Raw genomic sequence first — 27057 nt, 5'->3', positions numbered from 1 at the left:
CATCATGAGAAGCTCTGATCTTAGTGGTAGAATAGAGTTGGTTTTGCAAGTTGACCTCGAGCAAGCTATTTAAATAGTGTCTACTAAAATGGAGTTTATTCTGTAAATCACAGATGCCATGTCCTTTGCTGTCATTGAAATCGGGAAGGTTGGATTTGCAAGTGCACATGTGTACATACCTTACCGTGTTTGGAGAGTGTGAAAAGAACAAGTAGGTCTTCCAAATGCTAATTAGCTATAATAAAAATGAAAGATATTATGTTTATTGGTATCAGATTACAATTATAAAATAATTTAATGGATGGGACTCTTACTTTCAACAAATGGCTAGAGGAAATGACCCAATTTTCCACTAATTTTTAGAAATGCTGAAATGGTGAGTAGGACTTTTTTCTTCCCTTATTCTTTCCCCCCAGACTCTATAACAACATATTTAAATTACTTTTATAATGAAAGTTTTCACTATTTAAAATAAAAATTATACTTTGAAATAAGTTTTATTGAACTTAAATTTCAACATTCTTGGTGTCTACTTAAATATTGATTTAGTTCAGTTAAAACATTATGATTATCAAAGAGGCCCTAGGCAATGTCAGTGAATGAATGTGTAAAACCTAGAAGGAGTATAGAGAGAATTCAACCCCTGTGACGAGTGATGCATCATTCACATCTTCCTACCATAGAAAGTGCCCAAGGTTGAAATCACGCTTTAATGTCTTCTCCCCCAATCAGTACTAACATTTCATAGGCCCTTTTTACTTAGGGCCACAGTTACTCCCCTTTTCCAAAGTGATAACATGATGAATAAATTTCTGCTGATTTAATAGAACAACTAGGCAAATCAGTGTGACCAGAGCCACCAAACATTTTTCTTTTTCAAAGACAGTTGTATGTTTAAAATGGTATCCTTCTGATGACAACACGTGAAGCTCCTGGAGGAATGTCCGTGATGACAATAAGCGGAAGCCAGTTGGAAAGCAGTAAGGTTGGGCTTTAGGGAGATCATGATCTTCTGAAATTGCTCAAATCAGATCCTTAGAGGACATCAGAGGACTTGACATTATTAATTTTTTTCCACTTTCACTATTCCTTTTTCAGGCTGAAGGTTATTAAAATAGAGTGTGATAAATTATTTCATTTAAAGGGAAATGGTATTTTGAAAGTATCCTCAGTAAAAATAAATGTACACAGAGAACCTTTTGGCAGTTCTATCTTGGTCACACAAACTAGTGACAGGCACCAGTAACACTGTGGCCCCCTGAAAAGATCTCTGGTTTTGATTAACGTGAACAGTGGTTAAAATTAAAGCATCTTGATCATAAATAAGGAAAAATTTCAACATCAACTAAAAGACATATTTTAAGAGACTCCATGATATGGAACTCATTGATAAATTTTACTTCCTTAAACTAACTTCTTAGGCATTTATATATCTAAAAGAGCAAAAGGAATGACTTCACATTCCTTCAAACCCACATCATAGCTAGCCGTTTAATTCAACAAAAAATAGCACATAACTGATTTCAGTAATAGCTGCCATGGCTGCCCACCAGCCAGACACCACCAGTAATAATAGACTTATGGCCAAACAATGTTGGGCTTACTACCTGTTACAACAAGGAAGAAGGTGGATCATATTTGAGTTTCCTAATGTTTATCTGTGAGTTGGAGAATGGGACAGGGCTAAAGCTGTAATTGGTGGAAGGAGCAGTCATTCATGCTAGCCCAGGAGGTGGACACCATACTTTTGTGGTGTAATCGTTATTTTAGTTTGGGTATGCCTTCAGGCAGGATGGCAGAGTGGTCTTATTTTTGTCTCACTCCATCACAGTCACAGAGTAACCTTGTGTGATGTTGGTGTCTTGTGATGTTGTTTATGTTCAGTCGTAAAACGCCAGCCTGGCCCCCAGCTGACAGCAGCCAGGGCTGCTTTTATCTTTCTCACTGTCCTTCACCTCATGCACACCGCGTATCGGTCAGCACTGCTGGGCCTGCACACTAATCACTCACTCTTCAAAGCTGTCCTGTGCGGACAGGAGGTATCATTCTTCCCAGTTTACACATAAAACACCCACACCGCTCAGAAGTCCTATAGTTTCCCCGTGGACACTCGGGGAAGAACTGAAGCTATTTATTGTGAAAGCATAATTAGGTCAGTAAGTAAACACACAAGAAACAATGAGAAGTTTCAAAGGAAGCAGAGCCACAAGGGGTTGAGGGGAACCAGGAAGATTTGTGGAACTGGGGCGTTTGGGATGTAATTTAAGTAGTGATAGAAATTCAAAGAGAGGTTTCCTGGGTGGGTGGGGTCTGGGAGTCATTCCGGGTCCACTGGGAGCAAAGGCAAAGAGGAGAAGAGACGGGAGAGTACGGAGAACAGCCTGGCTGGAGTGACAGCGCATGGGGAGAGAGTATGTGAGAGTCAGGAGTGAAGGACTAGGCATGCAAGACTAGGGTGGATTCGAACAGGAGGCTTGCGAAGGGCGTGCTCCATTGGTCACTGCATGTTTTTGACCTGGGACTAAAGAGTATTCCAAGCGGTGGGGTGTGTATGTGTGTGTGTGTGAGTGTGTGCGTACGTGTGTGTGTGTGTATTGGGAATGAACGTTTACCAAGCTTTGAGCATGAAATATGCATTCATTTATTCAGCAGATACTTATTTAGTGTTGTGCCTTAGGCAGTGAGATACTTGCAGGGGAATCAGTCATGGATGAGGCGCTTTCCTTTTTGCAGAGGATGTCACAGTCACACACGCAAACAGGACTTTATACTCCAGCTTCTGTTTTAGTAACTGAGTGAATGGGGAGCCAGGGGCCTACAGGAGAAGGAACAGTGCACCCTATGTGGGCATGAGGGAAGGATTTATGCAGTAGGTGGTATTTGAACTAGGAGTCCACAGGCAGGGAGCAATTTCTAGGCAGAGCATCCATGGATGATGTTGGTGGGGGATGGTGGAAAATGAAGAATGAGAATGGAAAGAGGTTGTTAGATATGATGGTCAGAAGAATGTGGGTGATCACTGAGCTGTTAATGTCAGGAGAATTGTGGGGAAGGAGATTAAATCGTAAAGGGTTAAATATTAACGGAAGTGGGACCAGTGGCGGCAGTAGCTGTTTACTCCCTCCCTTTCCAAGGAGAGTCGGGCTGTGCATGCAATAGAAGGAAAGAAGCTTTGGAACGTGCATACAGTAGCAACATCAGATAGGGGGTGGGTAGGTTTGTTTTCATTATTATGCATTTTTAGGAATAGCACCTATAGCAACTGTTACATACCTAAGAGTAGCAGTAAATAACCAAAAATAATAAGGCCTGAACCATAAAATACTAGTGTTATCGTCAATTCATAAATTCTGTCATTTCATGAATAAAATTTCATGGTTATAATCACAGCATTATAAATGAATGAATGAATAAATAAATGAATGAATAAATAAATGGATATAAATGAATATATGAATGCATACACATGCAGAGGGGGAGAGAGAGAGAGAGAGATCTTATGCTACAGCAAACCTTAGATTCCCGTAGTACAAAGGTTCTCAAGCTTTGTTTAGCCTGCATCAGAATCATCCAGAGGGCTCACTAACTGGCATATAATACTGCATACCGGGCATCTCCTTCTCCTTAATACCCACTCTCCCAGCCATAGACACTCAGGTTGCTTTCAACTCTCAGCCACCATGCTGCAAAGGGCATCATCCGCATGCCCCTTTATGCACTTACGCGACCATTACTTTTGGCTATATTACTAGAAACTGAGTCACTAGGTAATAGGATATACACGGATCAGTGATTGATCAGTGATTGAATTATATAATGCAAGCATGATCTCAAGAGGAGTTGTATCAGCCTACACTCCCACCAGCGATACATGAAGGGCCCAGTATCCCCACATTCCTGCCAACACACGCTATTATGCAGCTTTCTGAATTATGCCAGCCTTTTAAGCACGAAGTATTATCTTATTTCTTACTGTCTTTTTAAATAACAGTATTGAGCATCTGTTTGTACAGTGTATTTGTTTTTCCTCAACTTGCTAACTGTGTGATCTTGGTTGTCACTTCACCTTTCTAAGTTTCAGTTCTCTAATCTGTAAAATGAGAAGCAAGTACATCTCTCTGTCACAGGAAGGTCGTGGAATGAGAAATGCACGGAAGGTGATTCGTACTTGGTCTGCAGAGTAGTAAGCTCCCCCAAGGAGTTTTCTGTATTTGTTTTTCTTGAATTTAATTTTTAAAATGATTTATCAAACGGCAAAGTTATAAAGAGTTTAGGAAATTGGGTTATTATAAAATTGCCAATAATCGAAATTCAGTTAGGGGATGTTCTTTTGAGGTCACTGGAACCCATGGTAAGAGAGCAAGAGAAACTGCAGTGGATAATGTTCAGGAAATTGATAATGTCCAGGATGAGGGGATTTGGGAAAAGGAAAGAGACTAACAGTAGATGAAAAAAGAATAATGTATTTTGCTTTTTCCTTTTTTGTTTACATTTCTATGTATAAGTATTATAATCATATCATTAAAGATTGCCAAATGGAGGAAGTTAAAAAAGAAATCTGTAAGTTTATCCCTTAACAAACTGCTATTAAAACTTTAATGTATCATCTTTATTCTTTTCGTATTTTGCTTAACTTTGAATTAACTTATAATTATGCTGCTCACACAGTCATGTTTCATCCTTAAGTTAAGAAGAGAGCATGCTAATTTTTCAATAGTCTGCAAAAATCACCATTTTAATTGCTTCATAATATTCCCTCAAGTGCATGTGCCAGGGTAATTATATTTTAGTGCTCTGGACTTGAAAGTAATTCAGTATCTTCAAAAATGTGTAGTATAAATTACACATTATTTTAATCCAATGGATTTAGACATGCTAACACATATAAGTCAGTGTGTTTAATAATGCCTCGTATTTACACAGCCCCACAGAGAGCAAACACTTTTAGTAATATTACTTTCAAGCAGAGCTGTGATCTGGGCGTTCCGGGTATTATTACTGTGTTAGAGATGAAGGAGTCAGCCAAGGCTGTGTGTTTAAGAATATGCTTCAGGGCTTCCCTGGTGGCTCAGTGGTTAAGAATCCTCCTGCCAATGCAGGGGACACGGGTTCGAGCCCTGGTCCAGGAAGATCCCACATGCCGTGGAGCAACTAAGCCCGTGTGCCACAACTACTGAGCCTGTGCTCTAGAGCCCATGAGCCACAACTACTGAGCCCACGTGCCACAACTACTGAAGCCCATGAACCTAGAGCCCGTGCTCCGCAACAAGAGAAGCCACCGCAATGAGAAGCCCTCACACCGCAATGAAGAGTAGCCCCTGCTCGCCGCAACTAGAGAAAGCCCACATGCAGCAGCAGTCTCAACGCAGTCAAAAATAAATAAATAAATAAATTAAAAAAAAAAAAAAGAATATGCTTTAGATCTGACCTTTGGAAGAACCCGTACAGGATTCCCTTCTCCAGTGCACTTCCTTAAAACAACATCATTCTACTTCTGAAGCAAAACAGCTTGGAGTAAGGTTAACTAAGGGGCTGAGTTAGACTCTCTCAGTGTAGGTGGGTGTCTGGCAAGACTGATTAATCATCCTTACATTGCTCAGTATGTGGTGTCTATATATAAGGCCCCGTCAAGATTTTTGTAAGCATTAAATGCAGGTGTGAAATCACTTAGCACAGGGAATAGACATGTTAGAAATTTAAGATTGAATATAAGAATTGCAGAGTACTTTACATAAACACTCATGTTTTGAGTACTTCAGAACTTATGACAATGCTATTGTGGTAAAAACTTTATAATAAATGTATGATAAAAGCATGTGTTTCAAATAAGGGAATAGTTTCATATCTTAAATTCTGAATAGAAAATGACACAGAATTAGTAGATTGCCCGAATGCAATTGTTAATGAGCTTCTCATCAACAGATTTGTGTTTTTTCAGTGTCACTCTCTATGAGTACTTTACCCCTCACTCTAAGAGGTAACATTAGGTCACATTATTCTAGAGACCACCATAAAACCACACTAGTGTAGCGATCGCTCCTTCCCTGTGGTCAATTGCTGAGCAAAATAAAATGGAGAATGGCACCTTTCAATATCATCAGTGTCTAAATAAATTATTTTGGAAACATGATGTATAACATGTAAATGGTCCCGAGATTACACCTTTTTACGTAACTGAAGAGTATAATACAGAAACTAATAATTTTATCAAATGTAATCAATCTTGATTACTAAATAAGTCAGTTTTTTTGTGGTGCACTGAGAGCTTTTAAGTTGACTAGATACATTAAAATAACTGTTTCTTGCCCGTCAATAGGCTACTTTCAAAATATATACTTATGATAAGTAGAAGAATATTATAAAAGGAAGTATTAGCTTGTAGATATACTAAGCTTCTTACACTAATTCATTTAACCTTCACAAAAATCACTGCCCGCATGTACTCCATACACACAAGTAAAAAGAAAAGCAAGATGAACACCTTTGTTCACATTCCCCAACCATCAAATTATGGCTAATCCTGCCCCATCCATCTACCCTGTGTATTACCCCCATTGCATTATTTCAAAGCAAACACGAACATCCTAGCCTTTCATCCTTAACTATTTTAGTGTGCATCTCTGAAAGGCAAAAGCCTCTGTTTTTGTTTTCTTTTTTTAAGAAAAAAACAAAACCTAAAAAAATTAACAATAATTATTTACATTATCAAACATCTAGTTGGTCTTCAGGTTTCCAGCAGTTAACTGGAAGAATGCATTTTATATTCCCAGTATACAAATAAAGACTATAACTTTTCCAAGACCTGAATCTAGTAAGAAATAAAGTTCGTATCAAGGGCTGTTGTTGCCAGAGCCTGTTCTCTGCACGTGTACTCTGTACGATACTGGCACTCAATCCAGATTTGAGTCCCTGAGGAGTTGCTGGAGGAGTCCGTGTTCAGAGCAGATGCTCATTCCTCTTCTTCTAGAACCATGATTTTCATACCTGAGCTGAGAACAAAGCCAGAATAGGTCACTGCGTCTGTCATTTCTTTATTCCTAAGTGTCACATTTGTGGTCTAAGAATTCGTTTATGTTCTGGAAGAATTCGTGACTGTTCTGGAAGAATTCAAGGAAAATTTGAAGGTATAGAAAAGTAGGGTCTACACTACATGTCATGTTAAGATAAATATTAAATAATATTTAAACTGTAAAGTAATAAGCCCCAATACTGTGTCATTGGAATTCTAGGAGGGGTTGCCCTCAGATTCATTGATTTTAGTTTCTTTATCTATAGAGAGCAAGGAGGCATTTTATCTGGTTCCTTAAGGAAATACTTATGGTTATTCTGTATATTAAAAACAATGTAGTATCTTAAAATTCAAATAAGTAGAATTTAAAAACCTATAGAGTATCATTAAAATCACATGCAATATGTTTTATAAACAGACTTCAAGGATGCATACAGATATCTATAAAAGTTATCTGGTTTAAATTTATTACATCCTTTTGAAATATTCTTCAAATGTTCATCAACTAATCTCCGTTGCATTGAAACAGAAATAATATGGGCATTTAGGGACCTCTTATTGCTACGTGGTGCTATGATTACCCTGACTGAAGCATAATTTCCAAAATTTATATTCAAAGGTACATGAGTTTAAAAAGAAGTAAGACTTTGCATTTAAGAAATGAAAACTATTTTTGTTTAAGTAACTTTTCTGGGAGGTATTTTCTTGATAATTTTTGCCTTGAGGTTAAAAATATTGTCAATTATATTCAAATAAGTATCTATTTGAACACTTTATTTCCTAAATGGGATTGTCACTTTGATCAGAGGACATTTAGAGGAGTTGCTATTTCTCTTTTGAAATAGCAACTTCAAAAGAGTTGCTATTGGCTGGGAGACTCAGATATTAAACCCAAATAATGCTGTTCGGTCAGACTAGTTAGATGTCAGGGACAGTGTGCCATCTGCAAGGACCTGATCGCTATACCACACAGCAACCACAACTGCACTTCATCGAAGCTTATTATGAGCCAAGCAGATATTAATTGCTTTATTTTACTTAATTCATACTTCAAACTTTGAAAGTAATTATTTCTATTGTCAATTTATAGATGAAGAAACTTAGGTTTAGGAATATATCTCATGGAAGTTTCTCCAGCTATTAAGTGATAGATACCTATCTATTAAGAGCCACAGTAGTCTTGTTTCACCAGGGCACACTAAGGTCTCCAGATCAAAGGTTTAGATGAACATCTTTAATTTTTCTCTGTGAAGAGGGGGTGAAGACATTATTAATGTTTCAGTTGTTGGAATAAGGATTATTGAGGCTTTAAAAACTTGTCTACAAAGATTAAAGAGATATTTGTTTGAGCAAGAAATAAATGAATTTTTGTCATCTTTGTCGAGTAGAGGAAATATTTTCTAAATCTCAGACACCCTAGCATTAAAAGTGTAGCACATGCATTAAGGCATTTAAGTTTTCTGTAATCTTTGTTCCATTTATCTGTGTCGAGGTACCCATGGGTATATGAGCCACTTACTGGTTTGTTTTCTTATTTTGCTACATCTGGCAGTTTCAAAAGGCAATGCAAATAAGCAGGTGTTATTATTGATTGAAATAAAACACTTTTGCTTTAGTTCCTCTAACCCAGTGTCTGCTGCATGCATTTATTCACCCTTTGCCCCCAGAGGACTGGTGAGTTTGTCTGTTTGATGAAGAATGGGATAGGAAAGTCTGCAGGTTTTTGCTCCCTGATTACATTATTGCCAAATAAAGTAGTCTCTCTCTTGACTTTCTGTGTAATGAAACTTTAATTGTGACCGAATTATACAGAATCTGAAGGTCAAACTACCCAAAATAATACTGCATTGTAGTTTCATCTATGTGTTCTAAAAATACTTGGTTAAATATCAAGTTGGCACCGACTTTAAAAAGAATACTTTAGAGGCCATTAATCTTTGTACCTTGCTAAGACTCAGTGTTAACAATTAGGCACGCCTTAGAGGTTACATAGCTTCTCTGAGTGACAAACTTCTGTGAAGGTTTAGGTTATGATCTAAGTGAAGATACAGTGTTCACCAGTTAAATAAAGTATATAGTATTTAATTTACATTGCAATTCACATTAGAGTGTACATTAATGCACATATAATATACAGTAATAATATAATGTATTTAATATGTATTAAATTAGGAATGGCTTCAGAGGCCAAAAATGAGAGCCATTGACTCTAAAACTATAAGGAACAGTAAGGATTGATTGAACAGTAAGGGCTGATTAAACATTTCAGTTTTTCAAATTAAGTATAATAAATGGATATTTTATTTTATTCTGTTGGAAAGATTGGTTTTTTAGGATCTTTCTAAAACATATTCAAGTTTATACTTGGGAAGTCTATTAGCAATTCATTAGGTAAATAAATGCCATTTTGAAGTACTCTGAAGATTAATCAATATATTAGAAAGACTATAAAAACATTAATAGAATATAGAGATAAGTGAGGAATATTTTACTTTAAATTTTATAATATCTCTAACAGAAAACTCAGTAGTTTTATCACTGAACAATAGTTATTTTAATGGTAATGGTCATAGGAATGCCATTATTCTCTGTAATATTAATGGTAAAAGGAAAGTTGCTAATGGAGCTCATTATGGTATAATGCATGATAAATTATATGATATCTAAAATCCGAAGTTGAAAGGTACTTCTCATGGTGTTCTTAATGATCTATATAAAAAAGCACAAGAGTGAAAAATACAATTTTAACGAGGTAGTCTTCAAAATCTTTTTTTTTTTTTTTGCTCTTAGATAAATACATGCAAATTTAAATCTTGATTGTCTTCACTGAACTATCTTTTAAAGCATTAAGGACGTATTTCTTTTCCATAGTTCCCAAGATTATTTTCATTTATTTTTATATTGAAGGACAACACGCATCCAGAAAAAGGTGAAAGGCATGTATGTGTACAGCTCATTGAATGATCAAAAAGTGAACATAGTTGTCTAAGTATTACCTAGGCCAAGAATATTACAGGATCTCCGACACCTCCTTTCATCCTTTTCCTGATCACTACTGCCTCCCTCTTCTCCCAAAGTTTTCACTATCATGACTACTAATGCCAGTTTTGAATTATGTACAGAAGGAACCATGCAGTATGTATGTTTTTACTCCTGGCTTGGGTTAACATTACACTTGTTAAACATATCCATGTTATGGTGTATAGGTATAGTTGATTAATTTTCTTTGCTTTACAACCTTTCATTATATGACTGCGTCTGAATTTGTTTACGCATTCTACAAATGGACATGTGAGTTGTATTTTGGGACTCTTCTGAATAATACTTCAGGAACATGCATGTCTTTTGTTACACAGTGTCTGCTTTTACGTAGGGTACCTTCTTCAGAGTGGAATTGCTGGTTCATCAGATAAGTATATGTTGAGCTTTAGTGGAATATGTGAAAGGCTTCTTATGGGGATTGTGCTAATTTACACTCTCAACAGTAGTGTATGAAAATTCCATTTGCTTGACATTCTTTTTTTTTTTTTTTTTAAACATCTTTATTGAAGTATAATTGCTTTACAATGGTGTGTTAGCTTCTGCTCTATAACAAAGTGAATCAGTTATACATATACATATGTTCCCATATCTCTTCCCTCTTGCATCTCCCTCCCTCCCACCCTCCCTATCCCACCCCTCCAGGCGGTCACAAAGCACCGAGCTGATCTCCCTGTGCTATGCCGCTGCTTCCCACTAGCTATCTATTTTACATTTGGTAGTGTATATATGTCCATGCCACTCTCTCACCCTGTCACATCTCACCCCTCCCCCTCCCCATATCCTCAAGTCCATTCTCTAGTAGGTCTGTATCTTTATTTCCATCTTGCCACTAGGTTCTTCATGACCTTTTTTTTTTTTTTTTCCTTAGATTCCATATATATGTGTTAGCATACTGTATTTCTTTTTCTCTTTCTGACTTACTTCACTCTGTATGACAGACTCTAACTCCATCCACCTCATTACAAATACCTCCATTTCATTTCTTTTTATGGCTGAGTAATATTCCATTGTATATATGTGCCACATCTTCTTTATCCATTCATCCGATGGTGGACACCTAGGTTGCTTCCATGTCCTGGCTATTGTAAACAGAGCTGCAATGAATATTTTGGTACATGACTCTTTCTGAATTATGGTTTTCTCAGGGTATATACCCAGTAGTGGGATTGCTGGGTCGTATGGTAGTTCTATTTGTAGTTTTTTAAGGAACCTCCATACTGTTCTCCATAGTGGCTGTATCAATTTACATTCCCACCAACAGTGCAAGAGTGTTCCCTTTTCTCCACACCCTCTCCAGCATTTATTGTTTCCAGATTTTTTGATGATGGCCATTCTGACCGGTGTGAGATGATACCTCATTGTAGTTTTGATTTGCATTTCTCTAATGATTAATGATGTTGAGCATTCTTTCATGTGTCTGTTGGCAATCTGTATATCTTCTTTGGAGAAATGTCTATTTAGGTCTTCTGCCCATTTTTGGATTGGGTTGTTTGTTTTTTTGTTATTGAGCTGCATGTTGCTTGACATTCTTGACAACACTTGATATTGTCAGTTTTATTTTATTTTAGCTTTTTAATGTTTCCCTCAATTTTGGCCAACCTGGTTGATGTGCACAACTCTCACACTGGTTTTAATTTGCAATGCTTCTATGACTAATGAGTTTGGACACTGTTTTTTAGATTTGTTAGTCATTTAGATATTGCTTTTATTCCTCTTTTTTATTGCTCTGTAGTCCTCCACATGTTCTGGTTACTAATATACTGGAAAATAGGTTCTCCTGTTCTGTGGCTTCTCTTTCCACTGTTTTAACATCTTCAAATGAATAAACATTCTTAAATTTAATAGATTCGGATTTGTCAATCTTTCCTCTTATGGTTCGTGCCTTTTGAGTCATGTCTGAGGAGTCTTTGCCCTCCTTAAAGTTGTGAACATGGTCAGCTGTGCTATCTTCTAGTAGCTTTGTTGGTTTGCTTTTCACATATAGGCCTACAATCCTACTGGAATTCTCTTCTGCGTGTGACTTAAAGTAGTAATCAACCAACTTTCCATTAAATTTTTTTTCTTCTTCTTTTTTCCAAAGTAGATATTCAATTGGTCTAGTGCCAGGCATTTAAAAGAAGTTGTTGTCTCTTTTTTTTAACGGCTCTGCATTGCAAACATTGTTAAAATTCACTGTCCATATATGTTGAGTCTGTTTCTGGATTCTCTATTCTGTTCCATTGGTCTGAGTAACTCCCTGCCAATATGACACACACTCTCTCTCTCTCTTTTTTTTCACATTTTAAGTCTTCATATTCAGTAAAGAAAATCCTCTGACTTTGTTTTTCTTCAAGAGTATCTTGGTGATTCCTGTCCCTTTGTCTTTCCACTAACAATGTATGAGAGTTCTCGTTGCTCCACATCCTCGCCGGTATTTAGTATCGTCAGTGTCCTGGATATTGGCCACTTTAATAGGTGTGCAAGTTCAGTTCATATTTATATAGAGAGTTTTGCCCAGCAGATTTGCCTAAACGCACTCTACAGAGTAAAGAAAAATTTCTACACACACAATCATGCAGCCTATGAATAATAGCAGTTTTATTTTTTCCTTTCTAATCCTTATTACCTGTTAAACACTTTTGTTACCTTGTTGTACTAATTAGAATATGATACTAATGTTGAATTGACGGATCTGTAGACAACATACTTGTCTGGGTCCCAAACTCATAACAGCTCTCAGAATTTCATCCTACATGCAATGCTTACTGTAAGAATTTTATAGATATCCTTTACAGAGTTAGAAATTCCCTACTTGGCTAAAAGTTTCAATTTTGTTTAGATGTTGAATTTAATCAAATACTCTTTCTGCATCTATCTAGAAGACCATATTTTCTTCAGTTTGATTAATTATATTGAAGAGTTTTTAAATATTAAGCAATCCTTATATTCCTGGAATAAGCTTGATTGCATTATGACCTATTAGACTTTTTCCTTATTTTTATATTCTAGAATAATTTTGCAACTATCTTTTAAGGATTGTTGGATCTATGTTTTAATAAGACTGGCTTTTATTTTCCTCCTTACAAGTTCTGTGTCAGATTTTGATATCAAGGTTATGCTGGCCTCACAAAACAAGCTGGGAAGCATTCTGTTTTTCTACTTTTTGAAGGTGTTTATATGATACCCGCATTGTTGTATCCTTAAATGTTTAGAAGAATTCACTAGGGAAAACGAGAGGGCCTGCAATTTTCTGTGTGGGAATGTTTTTTAATTATACATTTAATTTCGCCTATATATAGGCAACTCAGATTTTCCTGTTTCTCATCTGTTTTGGTAAACTGCAGTTTAGAATTTGTCCACTTCACTTAATTTTCAAAATTATTGGCCTAGAATTATTCCAAATATCCTCTTATTATCATTCTAATGTGTGTAAGATCATGGTAAGATGCTCTTTTGCATTCCTGATATTGATCGTGTCGCTTTTCTTTTCCTTGATCAGTCTAACTAGAGTTTCTTTCATTTAAATGTCCCTCAAAGCCTTAAGACAAATACCATATGATATCACTTATATGTGGAATCTAAAATGTGGCACAAATGAACCTATCTACAAAACAGACTCGTACACATAGAGGACAGACTCGTGGCTGTCAAGGGGGAGTGCGAAAGGGAGAGGGATGGACTGGGAGTTCAGGGCTGGTAGATGCAAACTCTTACATTTCGACTGGATAGACAACAAGGTCCTAGTGTATAGCACAGGGAACTATACTCAATATCCTGTGATAAACCATAAAGGAAGAGACTACTAAAGAAAGAATGTGTATATGTGTGTAACTGAGTCACTTTGCTGTACAGCAGAGATTGGCACAATGTTGTAAATCAACTGTACTTCGATAAAGAAAGAAAGAAATGTCCTTCAAAGCATTATCTTTATTATCTACTTCCTGTTTCATCCTTGGTTTTAATTTACTGTATTTTTCCTGATGTCTTCATTCATCCTCGGCTCGTTAATCTTCTCCTTTCTTCTTTCGATATCCATGTACTCAATAGCAGTGACTTCTCTTCCATTTGTGATATTGATAATTTGGGTCTTCTCTCTCTTTTTTTCTTGGACAGCATAACTAGAGATTTATCAATTTTAGCAAACTTCTCAAAGAACCAGCTTTTGGTTTTGTCTAATGCATTCCTGTTTTCAGTTCCAATAATTTGTGGTATACATTTTTATTACTTCTTTTCCTCTGCTTATTTTAGACTTAACTTGCTCTACATTCTTTAGTTTTCTAAGATGGAAACATTTATTTCAATCTTTATTTTTTCTAATATATGTATTTAATGCTAAAAATGCTGCTGTATCCCACAAATTTTGATAAATTGTACTTTCATTTTCATTTAGATAAGTTTTTAAACATTTCACTTGGGATTTCTGCTTTAACTCTTGGGTTATTTTCAAACATTTTGTGACTTTCTAGCTATCTTTCTGTTACTGATTAATAGTTTAATTCTAGTGTGATTTGAGAGCATACTTTGTATGATTTGTATTCTTTTACGTTTGTGAGGACATATTTTAGGGCCCATAATGCAGTCTATCTTGGTGAATGCTTCATGAACTTGAGAAGACTGTTTCTGCTGTTGTTGGGTGGAATATTCTAAAATGTCAATTAGATCCAGTTGATTAATAGTGATATAGGTCTTCTACATTCTTACTGTTTTTCTGACTCCTTGATGTATCAATTACTCCAACTATAATAATAGATTTATCTATTTCTCCTTCCAGGTCTATCAGTATTTGCCTCTTGTATTTGGACTCTGCTGTTAAGTCCATGTGCAGAGAGGATTGTTAAACCATCTTGGAAGATTGATCATTTTGTCAATAATGCAATGTGCCTACTTATCTATGATAATCTTCCTTTTTCTGGAGGCTGCTTTGTCTGAAATTAATATAGCTATTCTAGGTTTATTTAGATGTAGTGTTAGTGTAAAAAGTGAAATATAAAATGAAAACCAAACTTGAAAGTTCCCTGAGCAGACCAAACCATTTAAGCCACATAAGCAAAACTAAATCTAGCCTACTTCATGCACAGGAGCAAAACTTAACTTAGTTTACTTCTTATAAATGCCTCTGATAATCATAAAAGAAACTTAAGTCGTTTTCCTAAACACGGTGTTAAATAATCACTTTTGATCAATCCCCTGCCGTCTGGAAACCCCCATTGTAATAACCAATCATTGTAAAGATTAAACCACTTCCTCATTTTCACTTTATAAGCCATTCTGTAATGTTGTGCCTCTGAGCTTCATATTAGTTTTGGGGTTGAAAGCTCCCAGTTCTAAAACTGTTCTTTCTTTTTTTTTTTTTAATATTTATTTATTCATTTATTTGGTTGCACCAGGTCTTAGTTGTGGCAGGCAGGCTCCTTAGTTGCAGCTCCCAGGCTCCTTAGTTGCGGCATGTGAACTCTTAGCTGTGGCGTGCATGTGGGATCTGGTTCCCTGACCAGGGATCGAACCCAGGCCTGCTGCACTGGGAGCGTGGAGTCTTATCCACTGCACCACCAGGGAAGTCCCTAAAACTGTTCTTAATATGCACAATAAACTCTTACTGATTACTATTTTATTGATCCAGTGGTTTTAATTTTGCTATTTCTGGATTTTTGACACTAACATAGTGTATCTTTCCCCATCTCTTTTAATCTGTTTTTAGTCTTTTATTTAAAATGAATTTCTTGTAGATAACAAATAGTTGGGTCTGGTCATCCTTTATACTCCTTTATACTCTGAAGGTCTCTGTGTTTTAAGTAGTAGTTTTTTAAGTAGTGTATTTAGATCCACTGTTAAAGTGCTTATTGATATATTTGGATTAATATCTATCACATTTGTAGCTGTTTTCTATTTGTTTTATTTGTCTTGTGTTTTTTTGTTCCTCTTCCTGTTGTTGCTGTTCCCCCTTGTTAATGCCTAATTTGAATGTAACTGAGCATTTTGTATGATTCTGCATTATCTCTTACTATTGTTTCTTTAAACAGTTATTTTGTAATTAAGAATAAGAAAAATAAATTATTTTATCTTACCTTCTTTTATTCCTTCTCAACTACTCTTCCTCTCTTTATGTAGATCCAAGTTTCTGACCTCTATCATTTTCCTTTGTCTGAAGAACTTCTTTTAAATATTTCTTTTTTTTTTTTTTTTTTTTTTTAAACATCTTTATTGAAGTATAATTGCTTTACAATGGTGTGCTAGCTTCTGCTTTACAACAAAGTGAATCAGTTACACCTATACATATGTTGCCATATCTCTTCCCTCTTGCATCTCCCTCCCTCCCACCCTCCCTATCCTACCCCTCTAGGTGGTCACAAAGCACCGAGCTGATCTCCCTGTGCTATGCGGCTGCTTCCCACTAGTTATCTATTTTACATTTGGTAGTGTATATATGTCCATGACACTCTCTCACCCTGTCACATCTCACCCCTCCCCCTCCCCATATCCTCAAGTCCATTCTCTAGTAGGTCTGTGTCTTTATTCCCATCTTGCCACTAGGTTCTTCATGACCTCTTTTTTTTTTTTTTTTCCCTTAGATTCCATATATATGTGTTAGCATACTGTATTTGTTTTTCTCTTTCTGACTTACTTCACTCTGTATGACAGACTCTAACTCCATCCACCTCATTACAAACACCTCCATTTCATTTCTTTTTAAGGCTGAGTAATATTCCATTGTATATATGTGCCACATCTTCTTTATCCATTCATCCGATGATGGACACCTAGGTTGCTTCCATGTCCTGGCTATTGTAAACAGAGCTGCAATGAATATTTTGGTACATGACTCTTTCTGAATTATGGTTTTCTCAGGGTATATGCCCAGTAGTGGGATTGCTGGGTCATATGGTAGTTCTATTTTTAGTTTTTTAAGGAACCTCCATACTGTTCTCCATAGTGGCTGTATCAATTTACATTCCCACCAACAGTGCAAGAGTGTTCCCTTTTCTCCACACCCTCTCCAGCATTTATTGTTTCTAGATTTTTTGATGATGGCCATTCTGACCGGTGTGAGATGATACCTCATTGTAGTTTTGATTTGCATTTCTCTAATGATTAATGATGTTGAGCATTCTTTCATGTGTCTGTTGGCAATCTGTATCTCTTCTTTGGAGAAATGTCTATTTAGGTCTTCTGCCCATTTTTGGATTGGGTTGTTTGTTTTTTTGTTATTGAGCTGCATGAGCTGCTTGTAAATCTTGGAGATTAATCCTTTGTCCGTTGCTTCATTTGCAAATATTTTCTCCCATTCTGAGGGTTGTCTTTTGGTCTTGTTTATGGTTTCCTTTGCTGTGCAAAAGCTTTTAAGTTTCATTAGGTCCCATTTGTTTATTTGTGTTTTTATTTCCATTTCTCTAGGACCTGGGTCAAAAAGGATCTTGCTGTGACTTATGTCATACAGTGTTCTGCCTATGTTTTCCTCTAAGAGTTTGATAGTGTCTGGCCTTACACTTAGGTCTTTAATCCATTTTGAGTTTATTTTTGTGTATGGTGTTAGGGAGTGTTCTAATTTCATACTTTTACATGTACCTGTCCAATTTTCCCAGCACCACTTATTGAAGAGGCTGTCTTTTCTCCACTGTATATGCTTGCCTCCTTTATCAAAGATAAGGTGACCATATGTGCGTGGGCTTATCTCTGGGCTTTCTATCCTGTTCCATTGATCTATATTTCTGTTTTTGTGCCAGTACCAAACTGTCTTGATTACTGTAGCTTTGTAATATAGTCTGAAGTCAGGGAGCCTGATTCCTCCAGCTCCATTTTTCGTTCTCAAGATTGCTTTGGCTATTCGGGGTCTTTTGTGTTTCCATACAAATTGTGAAATTTTTTGTTCTAGTTCTGTGAAAAATGCCAGTGGTAGTTTGATAGGGATTGCATTGAATCTGTAGATTGCTTTGGGTAGCAGAGTCATTTTCACAATGTTTATTCTTCCAATCCAAGAACATGGTATATCTCTCCATCTATTTGTATCATCTTTAATTTCTTTCATCAGTGTCCTATAATTTTCTGCATGCAGGTCTTTTGTCTCCTTAGGTAGGTTTATTCCTAGGTATTTTATTCTTTTTGTTGCAATGGTAAACGGGAGTGTTTTCTTAATTTCACTTTCAGATTTTTCATCATTAGTATACAGGAATGCAAGAGATTTCTGTGCATTAATTTTGTATCCTGCTACTTTACCAAATTCATTGATTAGCTCTAGTAGTTTTCTGGTAGCATCTTTTGGATTCTCTATGTATAGTATCATGTCATCTGCAAACAGTGACAGCTTTACTTCTTCTTTTCCGATTTGGATTCCTTTTATTTCTTTTTCGTCTCTGATTGCTGTGGCTAACACTTCCAAAACTATGTTGAATAATAGTGGTGAGAGTGGGCAACCTTGTCTTGTTCCTGATCTTAGTGGAAATGGTTTCAGTTTTTCACCATTGAGGACAATGTTGGCTGTGGGTTTGTCATATACGGCCTTTATTATGTTGAGGAAAGTTCCCTCTATGCCTACTTTCTGCAGGACTTTTATCATAAATGGGTGTTGAATTTTGTCGAAAGCTTTCTCTGCATCTATTGAGATGATCATATGGTTTTTCTCCTTCAATTTGTTAATATGATGTATCACATTGATTGATTTGCGTATATTGAAGAATCCTTGCATTCCTGGAATAAACCCCACTTGATCATGGTGTATGATCCTTTTAATGTGCTGTTGGATTCTGTTTGCTAGTATTTTGTTGAGGATTTTTGCATCTATGTTCATCAGTGATATTGGCCTGTAGTTTTCTTTCTTTGTGACATCTTTGCCTGGTTTTGGTATCAGGGTGATGGTGGCCTCGTAGAATGAGTTGGGGAGTATTCCTCCCTCTGCAATATTTTGGAAGAGTTTGAGAAGGATAGGTGTTAGCTCTTCTCTAAATGTTTGATAGAATTCGCCTGTGAAGCCATCTGGTCCTGGGCTTTTGTGTGTTGGAAGATTTTTAATCACAGTTTCAATTTCAGTGCTTGTGATTGGTCTGGTCATATTTTCTATTTCTTCCTGGTTCAGTCTCGGCAGGTTGTGCATTTCTAAGAATCTGTCCATTTCTTCCAGGTTGTCCATTTTATTAGCATAGAGTTGCTTGTAGTAATCTCTTATGATCGTTTGTATTTCTGCAGTGTCAGTGGTTACTAAATATTTCTTGTAGAGCAGGTCTGCTAGCAGTGAATTCCATCAGTTTTTGTCTGAGAAAATCTTTATTTCTCATTTATTTTTGAAGGATAATTTCTCTGGCTATAGAATTCCAAGATTATTTGTACTTCTTTCAACACTTTAAATATTTCACTCCACTCTCTACTTGCTTGTATGATTTCTGATGAGAAGTCGAATATAATTCTTACCCTTTTACCTCTAAAGGTAAGGTATTTGTTTTCCTCTGGCTTCTTTCAAAATGTTCTCTTTATCTTTGCTTTTCTGCAGTTTGAATATGTATGACTAAGTATAGTTTTTATTTTGATTTCTAACCTGCTTCTTATTCTTTGAACTTCCTGGATCTTGTTTGGTGTCTGTCATTAATTTTAGAAATTCATTGGCCATTATGACTTCAGATATTTCTTCAGCTCCATTCTCTCTTTACTCACCTTCTTGTGTTCCATTTTTGCACGTTACAACTTTTGCAGTTATCCCATGGTTCTTGGATAGTCTCTTCCACTTTTTTTCTTTTTGCATTACAATTTGAGAAGTTTGTATTTTCTTCAAGCTCACTGGTTCTTTCTTTGGCTACATTGAATGTATCAATGTACCCATCAAAGACATTCCTCATTTCTGTTACAGTGTTTTTGATTTCTAAACACTTTGGAATCTTTGGTTCTTTCTTAGATTTTCATCTCTCTGCTTACATTGCCCATGTGTTCTTGCATGTTGTCCATTTTTCCCATTAGAGTCCTTAGCATATTCATCATAGTTTTTTAAAATTTCTAGTCTGATAATTCAAACATCTGTGACATACGCGAGCCTAGTTCTGATGATTGTTTTGTCTATGCAGACACTGTTTTTTTCTTGCCTGTTGGCATGACTTGCAACTTTTTGTTGAAATTTGGACATATTGTATCTAGTGGGAACTGAGGTAAACAGGTCTTTCATGTGAGAATTTATATTAATCTGGCTAGAAATTGGGCTGTATTTAATGTTTGCTACAGGTGGTATAGGTGCCAGAGGCTTCAAATTCATCGAGTATCCTTGTTTTTGCCTCTCCTTTGACTTTGGCATCCTCTTCAGAGATGGTCTGGGTTTTGCATTTCTCTCAGTTGTTATCCAGTATTATTATACTGGAGTCCTGTTGGTATGGTGGTATGATGTGGGGGAATGAGATCATTCTACAATATTGCAATTAAATGTTAGTGTTTTAGCCTTTGTCTTGAATCTGTGACCTTCACTAGTGTTTCTGGAGGTCCTTCATAGGCATAAGGCTCTGGCAAAGTCTTTGTTATGGAGATCACTCTGGGCATATTTCACAGTGATTACCTTTCCCCCTCCTTGCCAGAGCCAAGAAGAAGTCTTTTTTTCTGATGGTCACAGAGCATAGAAAGTTTCCTGGAGGAAAAGCCCACAACAATGTGGGGGTCCCCTGAGACCACAGCCCCCGGGAGTTTCTCACTCTCATGCTAGTCCACACTCGGCCTCCGTCAATTCATCAAAATTACCATGAGAGTTCCTGTCATTTTATGGCACCAGTGGATGGACAGATTTCTGCTGTCTTTGGGTGGCCTTCTCTCTCCAGATCTCATGGGGGTGGTTTGCCATGTGTATTAGTCAGCTCAGGCTGCTATAACAAAATGCCATAGACTGGGTGGCTTAAGCAAGAGGCATTTATTTCTCACAGTTCTGGAGGTTAGGAAGTCCAAGATTAAGGTGCTGGCCGATTTGGTTCCTGGTGAGGGCCCCTTCGTGGTTTGCAGACATCAGCCTTCTTGTGTCCTCACCTGGCGGAGTGAGAGAAAGCTCTGGTCTGTCTTCCTCATCTTGTAAGGATGCTAATCCCATCATGGGGGCCCTGCCTTCATGACTTCATCTAAACCTAATTACTTCCCAAAGCCCCACCTCCAAATACTATAACAATGGGAGTGGTTAGGGCTTCAACCTATACGTTTTTAGAGGGACACAACTTAGTCCATAGCACCATGTAACCTCAGTTTTCTGATGGGTCTCAGAAAATTCATTGATTTTAAGTTTGTCCCTCTTTCTTGTTGTATAGAGTGATGATTTCCGAGTTCTTTAAATAACAGAGCTGATGCCTTTCCTATTTACTAATAAGTGTGCATGTTCAAGACTATAAATTTCCTTTAAGAACAATTTCTGCTAATGTTTTATTATTTTCTATTGTGTATAGGACATTATATATGAAAAAAATGAATGATCAGTTGAGATCTAGAAGAATGTCTTCCTACAGAATATAATTACAGTTGCTTCTGCAGGCGAGCATGAGGCATCTCTGACCATCGTCATATAATTTCACAGATGGAGAAGATGGGAAGCTGAATTTTCATCCCTGTGGGGAGTTGTCTCTCTCTGTCTTACCATTTATTCTTAGTTGTAGACTCTCAAAGTTTTGACACAAAACCTGTGGAAGCTTATGGTATATTCATGTCCTTGAGGGCTCTAGCACTAAAGTTTTGTCTCTAACCCTGTGAAGTTGTCAAAAGATCTGCTCAGTTTCTCCTCTTCAGAAATCCTTAAGTCACCTAAAGAGGAAAACAAGGGCCCCAAAGGTAGGGCTGGTCTCTTTGGCTGTTCTTCTCCCAAATCGCGGACATTTAATATTTTATTGTCTTTCAGAGCTTCAGTCCATATTTTTAATTTTCTACAGCTTTTAGCAGGAGCATTGTTCAGAATCTCCTAATCTACCATTACCATAGTATTATTATTTTTTAGTTAAAAATTACTTTGCATCTCAGTCAAATTTTAATCTTCCTCAAAATTGTACATGTTATCACCCTAATATAAATTTAGGCTTAATGACCTGTCCATATATCAGCCATGTAAAAATTTATTACTATGTCTCAACAATAGTTACGGGCTATAGTGAAGATTGTATCTTTCGTGTGCTTTTTCTCTCTTGCCCTTTGATATTTCTGTCTTGAGATTTCAAACCCTTCTATGCTAAAAGGGCCTAACCAGTGTATTTTACAACTTTGTGCCTCCACAGATTCTAAAATAATGGCTGGTTTGTGGTCCCTCAGTGAACTATTGTTAATAATTTGTTACCCCTCCAAATAAATATTTTAAAGATATTGAATATCTTCTGAGAGGGATAGTAGAAACTGATTTAATATTAATAAAATTCTATACTCTTTTATATTGAAAATTGAGTTATTATATATACAGAGCAGAACTTAACTTTCTGATTTGACTGCTGTACTCTCATTGCTGGTTTTCTATTACATTAAATGAATTCCATTCACACTCAAGATAGAATCAACTTTTGTTGGATACAGTTACAATGTCTTGTTCAACATATGTTTAAACATTATTCTTATCTGGGTTTATGTTAGCATATTTCCCATTTTTTGGTAGTTCTTATTTTTCTTTTCTTTTATGCTTTTCTACACCAGAAGATCTCATGGGAGGCACGCTTAGTAAAGATTTATAACTAACATCATAAAATAAAGAGCTGATTTCCATTAGACAGCATGTTGCTATGATATATTTAGTTTCTGCATATTAGCTGACAGTGTCAAAATGAATTGTACTTGGAAAAAGGTCATATGTAAGTCACATGAATAAGAGAGGTCAGAGGATTTTAATATTTGCCTGTTTGTTGTATTGAATTTCTACTAATGTTGCTGTTTATTTTGGTGGGAGCTGGACGAATTTACATGTAATTACAGATCTGCTATATAACCACATGTAACTGGTCCCATGTTTCTAATTTATTACAGCAGTGTTTTGGAGCCCCTTATGAACTACCATATATGGCCATCTCCCCTTTATGCATCTTGGCTTTCATAGATGAGTTGCTCAATTACTATTTACAAAAGAAGTTAATGCTATTACACTTCTTCATAAACTTTAGAAGCACTATGAAAATACTTAAAATCCTGTGAAAAACTTTAATTCATTAACTCCATAAATTATCTTGGTTAGAATACATTTCTAAACCATCTTTGAACATCTCATTGAGTTTGAAAATCATCAAGTCTCAAAGAAAATAAAAATACAATTAAGGCTTTTTGATTTTTATCACATAAGACACATCACCTTAATTTTACTTGTAGATATTTCATATATTTGATGATCTAATGGCATATTCTTCTACATTATGCATCTATTAGGAGGTTACCGTTTATACGCAGAGTCCTATTGATGTTTGAAAATTTGTCTTTTATTTTCATTCAGCTGTAGTAATTTTGCGAAAATGTAAAGTTAATAGAACAATCCTTTTGTCTATAAAAGTCAACTGGTGGAGATGTGTCCCAGTTCAGTAATAATCTAAGTTGCATTACTTTCAGATGTGTCAAAGATTTTAAATATAAATTATGAGAAAAAGGGAAAAACAGCCTCAGATAAAATATCAGGTTTCCTCTAGGGTGAGTTGTTTGCTTTCACATTCTGTTGGAGTGAGGCCTTTGATGGCTTAGCTAAATTATGGGCTTTTGACTCAGAAAAGTATAGAATTAAATCCTTACTCTGTCACTTTCTAGCTGTGTGCTTTTAGGCACATAAGCTCTATAATTTTTGTTATCCTCAGTTTTACGGTGGGCACAAAAATACTTCACAGGGTTGAGGAAATATTAAAACTACATAATATATTATATATTTCTGCTGTGTCTGATGTTGAGACACAAGCTTTCACGTTGAAGACATTCAGATTGATAGCACAGAAGACATTTGTTACTTATTTCTCCCTTTAGCCCTAGTCAATAGGGCTGTTCTCCTGTTCTCCTAAAATCTTTTTCCTCTCTGAAAAGTTTTGAGGTAAAATAGGGAGGGGAAAAACAGCACAATTTATCCACAAGCCTGAAGAATGTTCAAAGAGCAGGCCAAAGACCAAGAGCACAAATCAGCTTGACCTGCATTGAAATGCGGATTTCTAAGGCCCCTCTCACAGATTTAGTACATGACAGCACCTCAGGTAATTTGGACAAGCACTAAAGTTCAGAATATATAATATAAGGGAAGACATACACATTCTCATAATAAAGTTATTTTTTCAAAAGAATGAGACATTTAAATTCATGCATTCCTTTATGAATTATGAGTATATGAAAAAATCTTTGTAGCAAATTGAGAAAAGTCTTCTAGGCAAGGGAATTACGTTAGGAACATTAGTATGCATTGGACTTTTCATTTGTAAAGTGAATAGCATCAATTCCCTGTCTCATTCACAGACATTCTAAAAAAATTCCCGTTAGATATTGAATTCCACAGCAGAATCTTTATTATCTTATGTTTTAAAAGTTAGCAACAAGTGGAACAAAACAATGCAAATATTATTGTTCAGTTAAATATATTTAACTAGTAGTAATGGTGCATGTTTTCCCAGTATCATTAATCGTAGAATGTTATTTAAGGTACCCAGAGCATTACTAAGTGGTATTTCTGCCTATTCTGTCACTGTATACACTTACATGTCTATGCATTACTTTATTTTGCTAATTATTATCAAATTAATACATGCTCATTAAAAAAATTCAGAAATGACTAAAATGTGCTAAGTAAACATCCCATATCCCCCACCTCACAATTTCCCTCATCCCTTGTCAGGAATAATCACTTAAAATTTTGAATGTGCTCAGATGTTTTTATTACTTATACAGACTAAGTAATTTACATTTCTTCTTTATGTTCTCAAAATTCAAATAGCTCATAAATTGATCAGATAAACTGTGAAAGGCTTCCATTTACAGACGTCCTCTTCCCATTTACCTGTCTGTTGCCACTGTCACCTGCATCTTTTCTCCCAATCCCATAAAATGCTGAGATCACAGAGTGCCATCTATCTCAATCTATGAACTTATATTAATTTTGAAAAAATGTGAGATCTTTTGGAGGGTTATCTAATTCATCATCCAGCTGTTCACTGCAAGAAATCATAATTAGGTATTGTATTAACCTGCCAGTGGTACCCAGGAAAATAGAATCAGAAGTGTAAGAAGGTCTGATTAGGATTGAATGTCTTTAAACCAGGTCCTCAACCCTGGAGGCACATTACCCTGACTTGGAGAGCCTGTAAAGACAGACAGACACACACACACACACACACACACACACACAAACACACACACACACACGTACAACAATGCCCAGGGTCTGAGCACTGGGAGTTTTAATGTGTAGTCCAAGTTTGGGAAATACTGTCTTAAATGAAACTGCCCTTCATCAGCCATTCTAAAGAAAAAGTTGGTATAAACGGACATTTTCAGGCAAATGTTCATGGTTTTGATAGAAATGGAGACCATGGTGCCCTAAAGGTGAAGTGAGGATGGGGATTAGGTAGTACAATAAAGAATACAGTTAACCTTTTATATCAAATCCTCAGTGTGAAATTTCAACTGGTGGAATAGCATGGAACGTTCTAGAAGTGTCTGGTTATCAGAGTCCAAATATCTGTGGGATTAAACAATGTTCTCCTGTTTATGTTCCGGGAAATATTAGCCAGGAATGTGGGCCTAGTATGTTTGAAACATGCTGGATAACTGTTCCTCCCTCAGGAGATACAGTGCTCATTTGTACATTCTCATTTGACATCTTCATAGAGATACGATAATCAAGAAACTTGCTGAACTTTGATTTGTTTTTAAGCCCAGTCTTTCCCAAACATACACATCCAACAGATATTTTGTTGAGAACCACTTTGAGCCAAGCCATATTCTAGGTACTATGGAAGGAAGGCAGTAAAGGTCCCTGCTTTACAGAGCTTGTCTTCTAAGGGGCTAAGATAAACAAATAATCAAAAAAGATCCCCAAATAATGAGTAATATGAAGAAAATAAAACAGAAAGATAAGATGCTGGGGTGCCAGGTACACTTCCTTTAGAAGCTGTGATCAAAAAGGGCCTGTCCTAGGTGGTGCTCTTCAGACCAAGGCCTGAGATGACAAGAGGAGCTGGTTGTGCAAAGATCTTGAGGGAAGAACTTTCAGAGCAGAATGAACAGCTGGCGCAAAGGCCCTCAGCAGGACTGAGCTTGGCTTCTACACGGAGGTTCCCTGTGCTTAAAGCATCATGGAGGAGATTGCCGAAGACTGTGTTATGTTTGATAAGGAATTTGGATTTTCTTCTAAGTGGTAAAGGAAGCAGTGGGGGTAACATAGTTTATCTTACCTTTAAAAATCTTACTGACTGCTCAGAGAGAAAGAGATTAGGGATATGGATGGGGATGGGGATGGGGATAGGAAACAGAAGACTAAAAAGGTGAGGAAGAGGCCATTGAAGTAGTTCTGGAGAGATAATGCTTTGTTGAACCTGGTGGTTGTAGCTGAGATGAAGGGAGATGCCCAGATTTGGGATATAATTTGGAGGCACTATCATAGAACTGTCTGTTTTCTGTGAGCCTGAAAATTGGGTGTATGAGGTACTGGGGAGGGACATTGGGGGGCAGGAAGTAGAGTTGACTGATAAGGGGAATCAAATCAAATTAATTTGACTGAAAAACCCAACCTTACTTTTTTTTTTAACTGTGTTAGAAAATATTTTGGTAAATGTTGGTAAAGAGATATTTGTGAAGTAGAAAGAAAAGTAGGCAAATGAATAAACTCCCTGGGTATTGGTGTTCCTAAAATATTTGCTTTGTTTGGTATGATCTACATGAGGGTGACCTCATTCGTTGATCCAGTCATGGTAAGGGGACCTATCATGCGGCTGAACAGGTCGTAGCATCATCCCTTATTTCGTTCCTACGTATCCTGGTTGTTACAGTTAAACAAAAAAAGAAGGAGGAGGAGGAGGGGAAGACAAGAAGGAGAAAAAGAGGGAGGAAAGGAAGGAAGAGGTGGAAGAGGAGAAGCTGAAATAAAAATTAAATATCAATTA

General features: G+C 36.5%; 1 protein-coding gene across 6 annotated transcripts in view; it reads left to right on the top strand.

Moving 5' to 3' along the window:
- CNTNAP4 (contactin associated protein family member 4) overlaps positions 1 to 27057 on the top strand; it is a 260224-nt gene that overhangs the window by 117113 nt on the left and 116054 nt on the right. The window lies entirely within an intron of this gene.

The sequence above is a fragment of the Eubalaena glacialis genome, chromosome 18 (genome assembly GCF_028564815.1).
Source record: "Eubalaena glacialis isolate mEubGla1 chromosome 18, mEubGla1.1.hap2.+ XY, whole genome shotgun sequence".
Classification (NCBI taxonomy): domain Eukaryota; kingdom Metazoa; phylum Chordata; class Mammalia; order Artiodactyla; family Balaenidae; genus Eubalaena; species Eubalaena glacialis.
This window is presented reverse-complemented; position numbering and strand designations above follow the sequence as displayed.